Below are 6,046 nucleotides of genomic sequence, written 5' to 3'. Positions count from 1 at the left end.
CAGTTTAGGTTTCCCCACAATTATTGCGGGGGACCTAAACTCAAAACACACCACCTGGAACTCCAAAAACAATAACCTGGACGGAATCTTACTCTACAACTACAGCAACAACAATAATATCATCATCACTGCTCCAATAGAACCAACCTTCTACTCCAAAATCCATCCAAACTCCAACGATGTACTAGACTTAATCATCACCTCTAAAATTAATCAACAACCATATCTGCAAGTCGACACAGCGTTAGATTCGGATCATCTCCCCATCAAATTCACCCTGCATGGCCTCCAACAAGGGCTACCACCTTTAAAATGTAAAATAAACTGGTCAAAATTTAAACACGAAATAGACAATAGCATCAACCCAACCTTCTCTCCTCAAAATGAAGAAGAAATAGAAAACGCAATAAATTACTTCTCTCAAAAAATTCAACTAACCCTCGACAATAGTAAACACCCCATCCAAAACAGTAACGCAACTCTCCCAAAAAATATCCAAAACAAGATCAAAGAGAAGAATAGATTAAGGAAAATTGCACAAAACACACAAGATCCAAGAGACCTACGGGAATTTAACAGAAGCAACAGGCAACTGCGAAAACTAATGAAAGAATTTAAAGAAAACTCCTGGAATATCTTCCTAGAAAGCCTTTCCCACACAGACAACTCCGTCTGGAAAATAGCCAAATCTCTTAAAACAACTGAAACAACCATAGGTCCAATATCTGATGGCAATACTACCACTCACAACCTAAACGAAATTGTAGAGCTTTTTGCAAATTCCTACGAAAAACAATTCACGATAAACAACTTCCCAAACCCAAATGACATAAATATCGAAACCCATGTACAGCACATCCTAACAACTGTCCCGGATGCCCCCATCCAACCGATTACTCCACTAAAAATCAAGACTATTATCAAAAATCTAAACAAAAGAAAAGCCGCAGGCCATGACAATATCACCAACAAAGCATTAAAAGAACTCCCAAGGAAAGCAATAGTATATCTCACTAAAATAACAAATGCGTGCCTAAAATTAAATTACTTCCCTGCTCAATGGAAGCACGCCATTATAACCGTCATAAAGAAACCAGGTAAACCAGGAAAAGCAACAACAGACTATAGAACCATTTCACTACTATCATCATTAGGAAAAGTCTTTGAACGTATCATCGTCCAAAGGCTTGAAGAATTTATCACAGAAAGAAATTTACTACAAGAGCATCAATTTGGATTCCGGAAAAAATTCTCCACAACTCAACAAATAACGAGAATCGTAGAAAAAATAGGCGAATCGTTCAATAAAAATGAAACAACAGCAGCATTATTCCTCGACATAGAAAAAGCTTTTGATAAGGTTTGGCATTACGGCCTCCTTATCAAACTTATAAATTACAACTTCCCTCTGAAGAGCATCGCACTCATAAATAGTTTCCTAAACAATAGATCCTTCCAAGTAAAAATCAAATCCCATACTTCTCTCATCAAGAAAATCAGTAGCGGCCTACCACAAGGTTCAAATCTCTCTCCACTACTATATAATTTATATACAAATGATATCCCTATAATAAAAGATGCCTTCATCGCCTGTTACGCAGACGATACAGCTATTATCTGCAGCTCCATGAATCCAGACTATGCCACCCAAAAATTACAAAATGCAATAAACCAACTCGCCCCCTGGTACAAAGGATGGAAAATAAAAATAAATGCCACCAAATCAACAGTAGTCATCTTCAAAAGAACACAATCCAGGCATATTTACCAAGATCTGAAATTTGAAAACAACATTATCCCCCGGAAAGCGGCTACAAAATACTTAGGAGTCCTCCTGGACGAAAAACTAACCTTCAAAAATCACATAATAGAAACAAGAACCAAAGCATCCAAAGCTCTACAATCAATATATCCACTAATTGGAAGGAATTCACCTTTAAATATAAATACCAAAAGAATCCTCTACCTGCAAAGCATCCGTCCTATATTATTATACGCTGCACCAGCATGGGCAAGCGCAGCAAAGAGCAATAGAGAGATCCTGCAAAAACTTCAAAACAAAGCTTTAAGAATGATAACAAACGCACCATGGTTTGTAAGGAATTCCACCTTACACAGAGATCTAAAAATAAACCAACTAAATACAGAAATCCTCATTCACTCGCATAATTTCTTTCAAAAATTGGACAATAGCAACTATGACATCCTCAGAAAAATAGGAAAATACGATTACACAGTATCTCAGCCCTTTAAACGGCCAAGAACAATCCATCATAACAGCAATTGGTGATAATTCAACAAGCGACCGGTACCTTAGCGGGATAAACCCCTACCACTGTGCATCCTAAGATCAACGGTTCGACCCTCAGCGGAACCTTAAAACGCAAAGGACTTGTATATATTTTAAGAAAAAATTTTTTGCATATAATCAGGAAAAATAAATATCAGGAAAATAAATGTACATAAAATTAAGAAATTCTGTATATAGAAATCCAAGCAGAAAAATATTATTATACATATATGATTTAAGGTTTTAAAAAATATTGTAGGAAAAAATTAAGTGAAAATTCATGAACTTGTATATATTTTGAAAGGACTTGTAGATATTTTGAAAATTTAGCATATACTCAAGAAAACTACTTTTAGGAAAATAAATGTACATAAAATCGTGAAATATACTATATAGAGAATTACAGAAAAGAAACAAGTGCAGAAAAATATTATCATTCAAATATGCAAATAAAAAATTATATTAACGTTCTAAAAAATATTGTAGGCCAGAAATTAGATGAAAATTCACACACAAAAATAGAATCCACAGCTGCTTAGTACAGACATAGAGAATTTCCTTCAGCCCTGATTATTCAGGTATTTTACTTCAGATGATTTAGTCCATACGGAAACAAAAATAGATTGGTAAAGGCCCTCACAAGTCGTACACCTCTTAAGGCCCGTTCCCACTGGGGTTTATCTGAGCTAACGAACACAACTAACGTAGTCGACCCATCCCCAAAACCAGTTTTTCCCCATAGAGCAGCAAGTTGAGAAATCTGAACTACAGGCACAGCGGAGCTAGTCGACACAGGGAACTGACTCCGTTAGCTCAGATAAACCCCAGTGGGAACGGCGCTTTATAAACGCGATGGTCTATGGTCTATGCTTCGCCAAAGGCGAATCCAAATAGTTCGTTGAAGAACTCAGTTGCCGTGGGAGAAAAAATAAATGCCTCGTTGCGGTGGGAAAAGTTAAGCACATCGGCGCCGCAGAGCTGGTGAAGGGAGAAGAGAAGCTGATTCGTCGAGGCTGGTCACGTGGGGGGTCATCCTCCCAAGAACTAACTCCGGGAAGAGCAGCTTAGCTGGAACTAGGAGATGAGTGGAAAGATAGGAAAAGAATTAAGTAAAGATGAGAATCATAAGTTGAATTTCTGTAATGCATTAATCTTCTTCTGCGAATTTCATAAGGATAGCCGTAGCTTTGAAGCCGGCAGCAAACTTCTCAGCTGTTGACTTCGCAGCTTTAATCATCTGAATGCTGTTAACAATTTCTTCAAGAAATTTTCGTATTTTCTTATCTTGGAGCCATTTAAAGGCTTCAGTCATTTCTTCCGGCGGGGGTTTTAATCCAGTCAGCTTTTTCCACATAGGAAATTTTAGGAGTGCTGCTTGAGGGAGCTGTGTAGTCTTCACTGTTGTGGGGCATTTGTGGGAAGTCGGCTGTTGTGGGAATTGATTCTTTAGGTTGGGCTTGGAGTTTTTTCTTATTTTCTAATTTTTCAAATCTTTTCTTATAAGCTGAACATCCTCTATAGGAACTGATGTGAGGTAATTTACAGAAAATGCAGGTAGGTTTTTCTTCTGCTTTTAGAGGGCATAGCTTCTAAATGCTGCTGCCCACATTTACAGCAGCGTTCTGGGTTAAGACATAAGTGCTGTGAATGTCCGAACTCCTGGCAACGAAAACACTGGATTTCTCTTTTCTTAGGGAAATAGTTCTCAATTTTTACATTAATGCTAAACATGTTGTTGAGCTGAAAAATAGCACATCCGGCTGCAGATTTTTTAAGTTCCAGTAAATAGATGGGAAGTTTCGTAATATTGTCGTCTTGTTTTCTGGTGAATTGGGTTACTTTAGTGATTGGAAAGTTACATCGAGTTAAATCATTGAATATTGCTTCTTCTGGGGTAGTTTCAGGGAGGTTTTTCAGAACAGCTTTGATAGGTTTTCTGCTTTCTAGTACATAAGAGTGGAAAGGAATACTTTTGGATTGAAGGATTTTAGTTGCTGTGCGGTAGTCTTCAATTGTTTTCAGATTGACGAAAAGAAGTCTTGATTTCATGTTAGCTTCGAACTCTTCTTTACAAGTTTCCAGTAAAATTTTATGAACGTTGATCCAATTAATAAGGTTTTGCCGAAAGACTATTGGTGGTGGGATTTCTGCTTCGCTGCATTCAGCATCAGATTCTTCATCGTTGTCTAGGTAATTAAATTTATTTTCGGTAGTGATGTCCATTTGTTCTTCATCTGCTGGAATTTTGGCAGTTTTCTTGGGCGTTGTCCAGTCTTGATTAGCTTCATGTTTATCGTTCGTGACCAGCATACCGTTGTGGTGAGAATTTTCTGATTTTTCATTTTTATCTTTAAGAAACGCTTTCATCCTTTCCATGTGCTCAGGTGTTATCTTGAAGTCAGGATGGAACAAATCATCAATGGTTTTATAAGAATGTTGGCTTTTATCTGCAGTATCGGATTTTTTAACTTTCTTACTTTTGCTTTTCTTAGTAGATGGATCCAGCAGGAAATCTTCTTTTCTTAGCGGGAAGGTTTTATTAGAATCAGAAGAAATTTCGGAATCAGCATCACTATGGTCCGTCTCGATTGGAGGAGTCATAAAAAAGGACATTTTGTTTTACCCGAAGGTAAAGTTCGCAATGAAAATCACTGACCGCCTAACTGGACTGGGTCAGAACAGAGAAAAATGAGGAGAGATCCGCTGTGCGTGTGACACGCTCGCTGCCTGTGAAGCTTGAATACTGAATGAGATGATATGGGCGATGATCTGGATACTTTTAGCACGCGCTAAACTCTGATTCGTTGATTAGGTCACATGTTACGATACACAAATGCGATTTGCTGGCCAGTCCTTAATTTTTTGTCCTTCTGGTAAAGGAATCGCATAGAAATAATGAAAAAGTAAAATCTTGGTTAAATATGATGAATATAAACTAATAAAAATATTTACATATATACATTACCATTTTTCATTATGAAAAATGGTGCGCGGTCTGTTATATCGCTGAATCAGAGTTGCGTCGTAGTTGAGAAGATTAGATATTGTAGCATCTGAGTGCTTGCTGCAATTTAAAAAGAAGTTGTGGCTACTTCTGATAATTTCACTATTGAGTGGCAAAATATTGAGGTCTCTATGAATGGTATTATTTCTGATGAACCATGAGGCGTTAGTTATGATTCTGAGCATCTTATTTTGGATGGTTTGTAGGATTTCTCTATTAGTTTTAGCAGTGGCTGCCCATGCTGGTGAAGCATATAATAATATAGGTCGAATTGCTTGTATATAAATGGTTCTTTTGGTGTTGAGACTAAGTTGGGAGTTTCTACCTGTAAGTGCAATTATTGCGTTGAACGCTTTATAGGACTGATTTCGTGAACAAAGCATGTGTTTCCTGAAGGTAAGTTTATTGTCTAGGAAAGCTCCTAAATATTTAACTTCTTTAGCCTGTGGGATGATTTGGTTATTGATAGTTATATTTTCAAGTTGACGTCTGAGGCTATTTTTTCTGAAATAAATTAGAGTAGATTTGCTTTCGTTAATTTTAATTTTCCAGGCTTTAAACCATTGCGTGACAATATTGAGGTGCTTCTGTAGATTATTTTTAGCTTTTTGGGATTTATAGATTTGCTTAAGATGGCTGTGTCATCAACGTAGCTGGAGATTTGGATACTTGGATCTGTAGGAATATCGTTGATGTAGATATTGAAAAGGGTAGGTGAAATTATGGATCCTTGTGCTAAGCCCGCTGTAGGG

Source organism: Stegodyphus dumicola, chromosome 11 (assembly GCF_044657685.1).
Source record: "Stegodyphus dumicola isolate Sdum_Otavi_A_Nest chromosome 11, ASM4465768v1".
NCBI lineage: Eukaryota > Metazoa > Arthropoda > Arachnida > Araneae > Eresidae > Stegodyphus > Stegodyphus dumicola.
This window is presented reverse-complemented; position numbering follows the sequence as displayed.